The sequence below is a fragment of the Phalacrocorax carbo genome, chromosome 1 (assembly GCF_963921805.1).
Source record: "Phalacrocorax carbo chromosome 1, bPhaCar2.1, whole genome shotgun sequence".
NCBI lineage: Eukaryota > Metazoa > Chordata > Aves > Suliformes > Phalacrocoracidae > Phalacrocorax > Phalacrocorax carbo.
Window position 1 is genome coordinate 56,382,679 of NC_087513.1, and position 10,173 is coordinate 56,392,851.

Sequence of the window (10,173 nt, forward strand, 5' to 3'; positions counted from 1 at the left end):
TCCCAGGACAGGGGTAGCAGAGGGGAACACATTCCCTTGTCCACGTCATCGAGTGCTGGCCTCTGCCTTGCAGGAGATTGCTCCTCTGCCTGCTGCCTGCCCTCCTGTCCCTGACATTAGAGTACTGAACTTGGTGGGCAGGTTTTTCCTGCCCCTCGTTCCTATAGAAACCTTCCTGCAAACACCCATCTGAGCCGGGGCCCAGACATAGCACGAGAGGCTCACCTTGCTGCTGGCACCAGTGTGTGGGGAAAGGCAGGGTGGGGAATGTGAATCACACCAAGAGAAGGCTCTGGCTGCGGCACAAGGCCACTAGGGTAGCCCTGTAGCTCTTCATCACCCTGCTTCCTCCCTACTCCCACTCTGCCAATAAAGCATCACAGGAACAGGGAGGAAGTTTGCCTGGCACAGCCAGACACCACCCAGTGCAAGCCAGGAGGAAGAGGATATCTGGCATATGGGACTGATACAGTAAGTTCTCTCCTTTGACTGAGGAATATAAACCTAAAGCAGTTCTCAAAGTCTCCTAGCTAGGAGACAGCAAGTAACAAAAGGGGCTCCCATGAAGCCTATAAAATTGCTACAGCTGAGTTGGCTGTGTTATTTGCACAGTACGAGGAACAGTAAGGGACACAATGGAAAAAACACATCAGATCCAACAAATATTAATGGTAACTCCCAAACCATCAGAACTCAGAAATTAAAACCAGTTTTCACCCATGCATTAGGAAGCATCTCCCATGCTTAAAGGCAATTTAAGTTTCCTGTATGAAGCAATTTTGGTCACACAAGAGGTAATCTTCACACTTTGAAAGAAATGCATTTTTTTGTTAAAATGCAAATGGTACCTGTTATTTCCAGCTTTATGTTTTGAGTTCAGACTCTAAAACAAATCACACCACCACTGATTCCAGTGTGCTAGAAGACAGCTATAATGACAGTGTGTCTACCCAAAAAAGAAGGCTGCAAGGGAAGCACACAGTCAGCAACAGGTACAGCTATTTGAAGCACTTCAGCTGCAACACCTTTGTCAGAGATGCAAATACACACTGTGCAGGATTATGTCCAATTAGTTTCTTTTCCAGTGTAGGTGACCTTTAGAAACTGATGTTTGCAAAGGAGACCTGCAAATTTACTTCCACTTGGCAATATCAAGCCTCCTCTGGACACACTTGCTCTTCCACACAACTGAAATATGAGAGATTTCAATTACCTAGCTTCTTGCAAACACCAGATAACAATCTCCTGCTGCCTCCGTTTTACTTGCTTGGCCTCTTTTGCCATGTGATCTCCACTTAGGTCTGCTGGGGTAGCGGCTGGATGTGCTAAGCATGAAATGACGCTGTCCGGAGCCTTTCAGTAAGATCTTTATTTTAGGATAGAAACTCCTTCCCAGGAGTGTTCTTCCCCCGATGATTTTAGCAACAAAAGGAAAAAGAAAACACCAAAAAAAGCAACATACCTCTAGCAGACAGACTGTGCAGAAGATGAACATTTTACAAAGCAATGTTTTTGTATGATTAAAACATTACAACTAGTAACGTTCTCCTATGCAGAAGCCATCAGTGAACATCATCAGAAGGACCAGAATAAGCATAACGATTTTTTCTGGATTGATTTTAATCCACTGTCACAGAAGCAGCATATACAACACTTCCTCTGACAGTATGCTAGCATGCGGAAAAACTCAGCTTTTTGAATGCTTAATTTGAACATGAGGCAACATTGCAAGCAGTAAATCCCACTGCCACTTCTGGACAGTCAGCTGGTTTCCACTGCGCTCTACTCTCTTCCTTTGTTTAAAAAAAATAAAAACAGCAACAACAAAAAACCAACCCAAAAAAAAGGTGTGTTTTGGAAGAGCTGCAGACCCACAGTACTCGTCCAGAGGCTACACTTAGGTCTAGTTCTAGAAGACTCTTCCAGCTCAGCTTTTAAAATGCCATGTAGGTTGCATCCAATTTAACATTTAGGCCAACACTTCCTCTCTCACAAATCAGACCCTGCACTGAATCAGGCAGGTCATTTCTGTCCCCTCACACCTGGAAAGCTTTGTCTTCCTGATTAAAATCCTGACTTGCCCAATGAAATGCACAAGGGGAGCTCTCAGCAGGAAGTCCTTCTCCTTCCCTTCCCCCATCAGTTTCTTCCTGAGGTCAGGGCAAAGGCATATCCTGGAGCTGCAGATGCCATTAGTCCCAGAAGTCAATATTTGCTTTGCACATACAGTCAGAAGAAAACACCAGCTTCACAAACAAGTAGGTAAGTGAACAAAGCACAGCCACACGCCTGACCATGGGGTGGACAAGATGCTGATAATTTCTGTCCCTTGCACACTGACACCCTGGATTTTTAAGAAACGCAGAATCCCATGCAGACGCTGACACGCACCAACTCCTGGCTAAGGAGTCACTATGGTGTTGGTGAACCTGGGTCATCCCAGGAACTATCTCTTTAAGGCTTACAAACCACGACCAGCCTCACACTGCTTTGGTTGTTGTGCAACACACTATAAATGCAGGAGAGAGGTGCTGAGGTAGCCTTCATGCTTGCTTTCTACCACATGACTTGGAATGAAAAGTTGGGGGAGTTTAACTGCCCTCAGCCCACCTTCTCACAGCAGAAAAAGTGAATCAGAGACAAAATAAAAGCCTACGGCAGGCCTAGAAAGGGAGACATGACACCTGGAAAGCAGTAAAGGTGAAGGCTGTGACACCCCTGCAGAGCCAGGTGGGCAGGGAGGAAGGATGACAAGCTGCTGACAGCATTATGTCACTGACTGCAAAGGCATCACTCAGGACTCCAGTGCTGCCCAGTCACCAGATGGGATCACATACTGACTGCTGGAGCATTTCGGGGTGAAGTGCCTCCTCCCAGCTGCCCCAGGGCACTATTATAGCGACACAGAATGGAGACAACAAAAAGTAAACTGGAACTCTGTGTCTCCTGCCATAAAGCACCTTGTAGACTCCTGGCCACATTGGAAATGTAATTCCGTGCACAAATGTAACTAGAAGGTACTTCCATGCAACAGGTCTGCTCCCTGTGCTGATCAGCGTCCAGCAAGCCTGCCTGCTGTAACAACAGAGCGCGCCATGAAACTGAAGGTGCTGAGCCATTTCCAGTTTATACAAAAGGAACAGAACAAGTAACATCCAGTTTCATATCCATTTCATATCCATTTCATCTCCATTTTGAAAATAAGAATGTAAAAAAGCAGGATCCTGGTTCCTATTGCTTACACATTGGACAGACAGACCCTCAGCTGGACTTCCTGATCATAGTTCAATGTGTCAAGCTTGCCTCTAAAAAAAAACCCCTACACAACACCTACTTATGTAGAATGCAGATATCCTATATATCAATGTGTATTTTCCCTTCAGAGCAGAACTGCCTTCTATTTCTCTGTCTCCAAAGCAGGCAGCTGATCCTGTATGCAGAAAAAGGCTGAAGCTCTTACTTCTAAAATCTGGAGATAACAAAAGCTTTCCCCATGTGGCTCATGAAAAAAAAAAAAAACAAACCCCAAACCAGACAAACTTATTTATGGCTCTGCTGATTCTCTGTGTTGCTAACACAAGCTACCACACTTGTATCCCTGGAAAGCTGAGGGTGTCTATCCTTACGCAGCAGACACTGCTAAGTATGAACTGCACTGCTGTGGAGAACTTCTTGTTTGCCGAGATCCTTGGAATCAGAGGAGTCGTCGTCTCCCATTTCCTGGTGCTCCCATTATTTGAGTGGTGAGAGGATACATGATGGAATATAGAGGGCTCCTCCTATCTCACACAGGAGGATTATAATAGATCAAGCACTCAACAACAGTTGGTTTTTTTTTAATCTGCATTGAATGAGGATGGAAAAAAAAGCCTACAAACTAGCAAGGTGTCCACTCTCACTGCACAGCAAAATTCCTGCTTCCAACACAGAGGGAAGAAAACCGACACATGCCAGAAGGCAGGTCAGCAATCGCCCTAGTCTTCAAGGCTTCACGTAAAGGCAATTCCATGCTAAACACCGCTATGCAAATGTAACCCAAAGGTTTCTGATTAGTGTCTAAGGGGGGCCCAAACACCTCTTCCATGAAGGTCAATTTCTGCACGGTAAAAGGACACTTCCACCCAAGTAAGTATGGTGCAGGACAAGGGTGCTTCTGCAGAACTCTGCAGAAACTCATTTTCCCCAAAACTCTCCAGAAGTGATTGTTACCTCCTGGTCCATGAACTTCTGTAAGTCTGCAAACTATACGATGTCTGTGGAAGCTAATGGCAACTGCCCAGTTTCACTTGCTATACAGGAGTTTGAAAGAAAATATTTCTGTTAGACATGCAGGGCTATACCGATCAGAGAAAGGTTGAAAGACACTACTGACAGTTATTTAAGACAGATATGACATCTTTTATATGACACTCCCACCCTGAGTAGTGACAAGCTGTGCCATCCAAGGCTCTCTCCATCACCTCCAGATAAAGCCCTGCAGGTACCCTCCAGGTGAAAGTTCGATTCTCAAACTACTGTTCCCAGTGACAAAGGAACAACAGCCTGAAGAATGGCTCTTCCTTGATATGGCCTCTGACAGATCTGCAAAGCTTTACCTGTCAGGGTTTGCCATCCTCCTGGTGAGGCACAAGAAAAGCTAGATTCAGGTCACACTCCTGTAGCTCTGTTGTATTACTATCGCTCTAGTATTAGCAAAAAGCCTGTCAGATTCACCTAGCAGGACCCTAAGCACGTCTCACTTCATTTGGCTCCAGAAAATGGCTTTCTAAGGAAAGTATATCCCACACTATTCAAGATTTTTCTCCTTCAGGGCTCTGTCTTTTCAGAAATGAACTTTCTGAAGAGGCTAGTAATACCCAAAACACCTCTCAGGACTGTTTGCAAAACTCTTATCTAGCGTGCTGTGTAAGACTGCTTAGATCTTGCTCCTACAGAAGTTTATAGGCACAGATAACTCAGAGAAAAAAAGCAAAATATACAATGATCATTAACATTTGTAACAAAACAAGATAAACCCCCTGATATTAACTGTTCCTGGGGATCAGGGAGATTTCTTCCCCAGAACAAAAGGGCTGTCAGGTTATGGACATTTTCTCTCATCTCTGAATCATAAAGTACTTCCCAGCCAAGAAACACTGCCCTGACTGGGCAATGACAACTGTTGTTATAGTCATACTAACACTAATATGTTATCTTCTTTTCTCCTATCTCATAAAGCAAATGTGTTTTCATTTCTTCTAGGGTGTTTTTTTTTCCTCAAGCCAGAAATAGAATTGCTCTGTTACCAATAGAACTTGTTGCACTCCAGTTTAAAAGAAGCCAAGACTTTGTCAGAGACAAAACAAATGTGGCAGAACATCCACCTCTTCCCTACCTGGTGTCAACAGTAACACAGCTGGCAAGTGAGATTTTTCCCCAACGCTCCCTGATACTTACCCTGTGTAAGCTTTATACATCTACAATCTTGACTGTGTGATGGAAGGTGGCATAGAAAGAAGTCTGTGTTGCTGAAGATACAAACCTGAAGTGCCAACCCCTCTCTATCTCTTGAGGGACATCTGGGACACTGCACTTGCGACATACAATGAAGCTATTTGACTACCTCATCCTACCTGACAATTGCAAAATCTCTATATCCTATCCATTTGAGCTAGGAGAGGAGGTAGGATAACCGGTGTGATACAGATCACCAACCAGGATCACCGATTTAGCTAGAAAGGCTGTAGGACCGCATACATTGAAATATAAGATGCCTTACCTTTATCACTGAAGAAAAAGTTGTAATAGTCCTTAGGATTTATTTTTTTAAAGTTTTCTTTCCTTCTCATGTTTTGGTGAGAAGTTTGGACTTCACAGCTGGGAAGGCAGACATCATCCCAATCATTTCCAAAACAGTTACGACCTCAAATGTGGTATCACTTGGGAGGGGTGAACCAATTCCATTAAGCATCCCGAACACCAAACGGAGTAAGCAATTATGCAGCACACAAACCAATTCACCAAGAATGGGACTGGCAACTCATTTCATACAGACCCCTTAACCAATAATATCTACTGTAACCACATCACCTCAGGTAAGAGATGTTGATTTTTAAAAGCTAAATATTTTGATTATTGCCTATCTTTTAAGATCATCAAGGTCCTTTAGAACACTGATATTTGCAAAAATTACCATCTTGCAGGAAAGCAGCAGGTTAAAAGCACAGCAAAGAAGAAAAACCTAAATGACATTAGCAGAGACCCTAAAATTGGACAATCATTTCAGTCCTGAGCAGGTGTGCAGTACTTCCCTCATCTCATTAGCTGATGTTAACCTTACCACCTCTTGACCAGTGCACTTCCTCCAGAAATATGCCCTTCCTCTCCACTGCCCCTCATGGATTCCCTTTGCCCTTTTGCTGAGGGAGCATCACTACAAATGACATCTCCCTGAGACTACCAAGACACATTATCAAAACATGATCCTAAATTAGAATTAAGAAAGGTAGCACCTGTCATTTTAATCTGTTAAATACAGAATTAACATAATTTTATATTAACATGATGCAACCAGTCCCCAGCCTGACCCCTTTAATTGCACACCATGCCTCTTCTCACACCCTTCCTTCCCTTTTACTTCATGAATTCTCCTGGGTAGGAATCCAACCATTGCTTTTGCATAGGGAGAGCCACACGTACAGCACATGGATCCGGAAACACGTAACTACGTAACAAAAAGGATCTTCATTCCAGTAACTGTTTCTTTCGAGGATACCACTCCAGACTCTGTAGCAGCTGAAGAACTACTTTAAAATTCAGATTATCCAACAAGCAACTGTATTTCGATCAACATCTCAGCAAAAGCACAGCAGTGCCCCTCTCCTGCTAGGCTGGTAGTTTCTTCTTGAGTGATTTTTAAGATCCAGCCTCTCACTACTGAACACTTACTGTTCTTAATTCCAGAAGGACTGCTTCTCTGTCCCATCTATTAGCATGAAAAGACCCTCCATTTCCTCAAGGCACTTTTACTATTTGATTCCTACCACTCCCCCCACCCCAAACATCACAGCAAGCCATGCAGAGTATGGCTGAGACATCATGACGCTGGAAGCTATGACATCACATACAAAACCCCCCCTCCACCAACACTGAAATCTACTTGTTTAGAATGAAAGTACCTGCCTAAATTCAGACATCCCTCAAAAAATTAGGAAGGAAGAAAAGCAGACACAGAGAAGAAAATTATCCTGTCCCACCCTTACCGGCCCTGCGAAGCCAGAGCAGCTGTCCCGGTGCCCACAGCCACTGCCTGCAAAGAGATGTAAATCCGTGGTACCGCAGTTCTTCACTCCCTTGAATTTACATCACCAGGTAAGAGGAATTACGTCTGTCTCCCGACTTCCTCCTACCATTTATTACAGCTGACAATCAGAGGGCCTGCAATATGTCTATTTATGCCCACTGCCTAGAGGATACTGCCATATTTCCATCCCTGTATCGTGACTGTTCCTTTCCCCCAGCCAGGCAGGAGACAGACTGTCTCTCCTCTGGGGCACCTCTGAAAAGACGCAGGCGTGGAGGGCAAACGAGGATGGCAGAGCTGGACCGACGAGGCCACCTGAGAGTCACGGCCGCGGAGAGGAGACAAGGCAGGTTACGGGGGAGGCATATCCCGGGGAGCAGCAGGAGGCAGCGGGGGACGGGGCAGAGGGCAAAGCCTGGGGAAGCAGCGCGGCGCGCACCCGCGGGGACGGCGTGCCCCAGCCCGGCCCGAGGCGAAGCTGTGCACAACATGAGTCACTCGCCGGAGCCTGCGTCAGCGCAGCAGGTGAGCTGGAGCCTGCCCAGGGGATGGGGGGCGGGGGGGAGGCTGCCCTGGGGGTTGGGGGGTCCTTCCTTCCCTCCCTCCCCCGGGAAAGGGGCCGGGGAGCGGCCGCGCACCCCTCAACCCACGCACCGTCCCAGCGGCTCCGGTGTGTGTCCCCCTCCCCAGCCCGAGGGACACCGCAGGGGAGAGGTGGGGTGCCGGGGGTGATGTGTGTGTGTGTGTGTGAGGTGTGTGGGGCACCTCAAAAGTGGCGCGACCATCACCCACGAGCCCGACCGTCGAGGGGGAAAGAGCAGTGCTGCGAGCCCCCGGGGGGCGAGGGGCGGCCCGCAGAGCCCTCCCGCCCGAGGGCAGGACCCCCCGCCGCCACCCCAGGCTCGGCCGCGACAGCCCCGCCGGCCACTCACCCGCTCTCCTCAGCGGCGGCGCCGGCCCGCCGCGCTCTCCCCACAGAGCGGCCGCCCGACCCCGACCCGCCGGCCCCACACGCCGCTCCGGAGGGCGGCGCGGCGCGCATGCGCGGCATCCGGGCGGCGGCGCGGGGCGCTCTGGGGGCTGTAGGCCCCGCCGCACGGCACCCCGAGGGGCGCGGGGGCCCCCAAGGGGGTCTCTCGGCGACAGGCGTGGAGCAGTAGCGGTGGCTCCCCCAGCCCCTAGCGCAGGAGAGGCGGCACGAAGCTGTGCGGAGCGCAGTTGGGGTGGCGGGAGCAGGCGCTGGGGAAGGCGGCGCTTGGCCCCCACCAGCCTCGGAGGCGGCAGCGGCAGAAGCTGCTCGGTTCTTTCCCATCGTTCAGGTCTAGATCAATTTCCCCTCCAAGCTGGGCACAGACCCGCTGCCACTTTACTGGTCGCATCTATCACGGACACGGACTACAGGGATACAGAATCACAGAACTGTCGGGGTTGGAAGGGACCTCTGGAGATCATCTCGCCCACCCCCCCTGCTTGAGCAGGGACACCTAGAGCAGGGGGCACAGGAACGCATCCAGGTGGGTTTTGAATGTCTCCAGGGAGGGAAACTCCACAACCTCCCTGGGCAGCCTGTTCCACTGCTCCGTCACCCTCACAGGAAAGAAGTTTTTTCTCATACATATCACGATAAACTGGAAGAGTGATCTGGCCTCACAAATCAGTGAAGGGCCGCTCTTGAGGCACCTCTTGGCAACCAACAACCAAGGAGAGGGGAGAACTACGGCACCGGCTGGTGCCTCTGCCAAACCCCACTGGGAGAAAAGAAAGCGAGGTCCCAAACCAAGCTCTTCTAAAGAGGAGCAGAAGTCTCCAAAAGGATTTGCATATAACGCCACGGTTTTCTAGGAGGGTGATGTTTTCCCTCAGTCATTGTTACTCTTTTTAAACTTTCCAGGAAAACAAGTCCAATGCTGCACAGCTGGCAGCCTCTTCCTAGCACAAAGATTTATTTCCAGGTGATGAGAAAAGATAGCTGTTCCTTTTCTCTGCACAGGGTTGCTTGGGTTTTTTTAATCCCACAGAGGAAAGAGGACCAAGAAGGGAGGACTGCCGCATCTATTTGTTTTTTTTTTTCTTGGCTATCCATTTGAGTAATAGTTTGAAAATTACCAGTGTTCGAGTTATCTTTTTCAAACAGATGGCTAATTAATTGTTAATAGCACAAGCAGGCAAAATATTTTAAACACCATAAAACTCATATAAATGTTTTGAATACCATAGGCTAGAGGCAAGGTAAAGCCAGAGAAATCTAGAGAGGGGAGATCACAGCCCGAAGCTTCCCACTTCTCAGACTACCTAATATAGACAAGCCTCATTAAAACATACTGTATTTTGAAATCCTCGTTAAACAACGATGGCCTCAAGGAGAGCACGTAGCTTCGCTCAATTAGTTCTGTTTTTCTTAATTCTCTCCAGAAGTCACACTTGAAAAAAGAATCAAGTAATTCTGATCATGCCATCTCTGAGAGTCTGAATAAATAAGAGCTAAAAGGGAGCTTTGTGTTGCACTCAAGCAAAAGAAATGGGCTGTAGTATAACAACACTAGAAGAAGAGGTCAGGGAATCATTCCAGTCTAAGTCAAAGGGGAGGAGTTTGGTCCAGTACTGAATGTCCAGTAAAAAACAGACATTACAAGCAGAACATTCAGGGTCAGAAATAAGACCAAAGCCCTTGAATTTCTCTGGCATCCAATGAATTCCAACACCTTTTTTACTTCCTTATCAGACAAAACTTACTTGCAGTAGAGAATGACTTCCACATGCCAGAGTCCATCTGCCATTCAGTATCAAGCACCTACAGCAAAGGACCTGGAAAAGTAAATCATAATGGCTGGTTCCTAACCTACATCTGTAGATATGATTTTCAGAAGCTACAGAGCCCCAGGTACAGTATT

The 10,173-nt window shown here is 47.4% G+C and overlaps 1 protein-coding gene across 4 annotated transcripts in view; it reads right to left on the bottom strand.

Annotated features, from left to right (window-relative positions):
* SGSM3 (small G protein signaling modulator 3) overlaps positions 1 to 10,101 on the bottom strand; it is a 32,418-nt gene extending 22,317 nt beyond the window's left edge. For 2 of the 4 annotated variants that reach the window (XM_064453822.1, XM_064453851.1), the window contains exon 1: positions 8,215 to 8,336. The gene's annotated coding sequence lies outside the window, so the exon portion shown is untranslated. Of the gene's footprint in view, positions 1 to 7,241; positions 7,289 to 8,214; positions 8,337 to 10,015 lie in introns of those variants that run through there. The other 2 variants (XM_064453833.1, XM_064453844.1) reach the window with 2 other exon arrangements.
* Between the last annotated feature and the right edge of the window lie 72 nt (positions 10,102 to 10,173).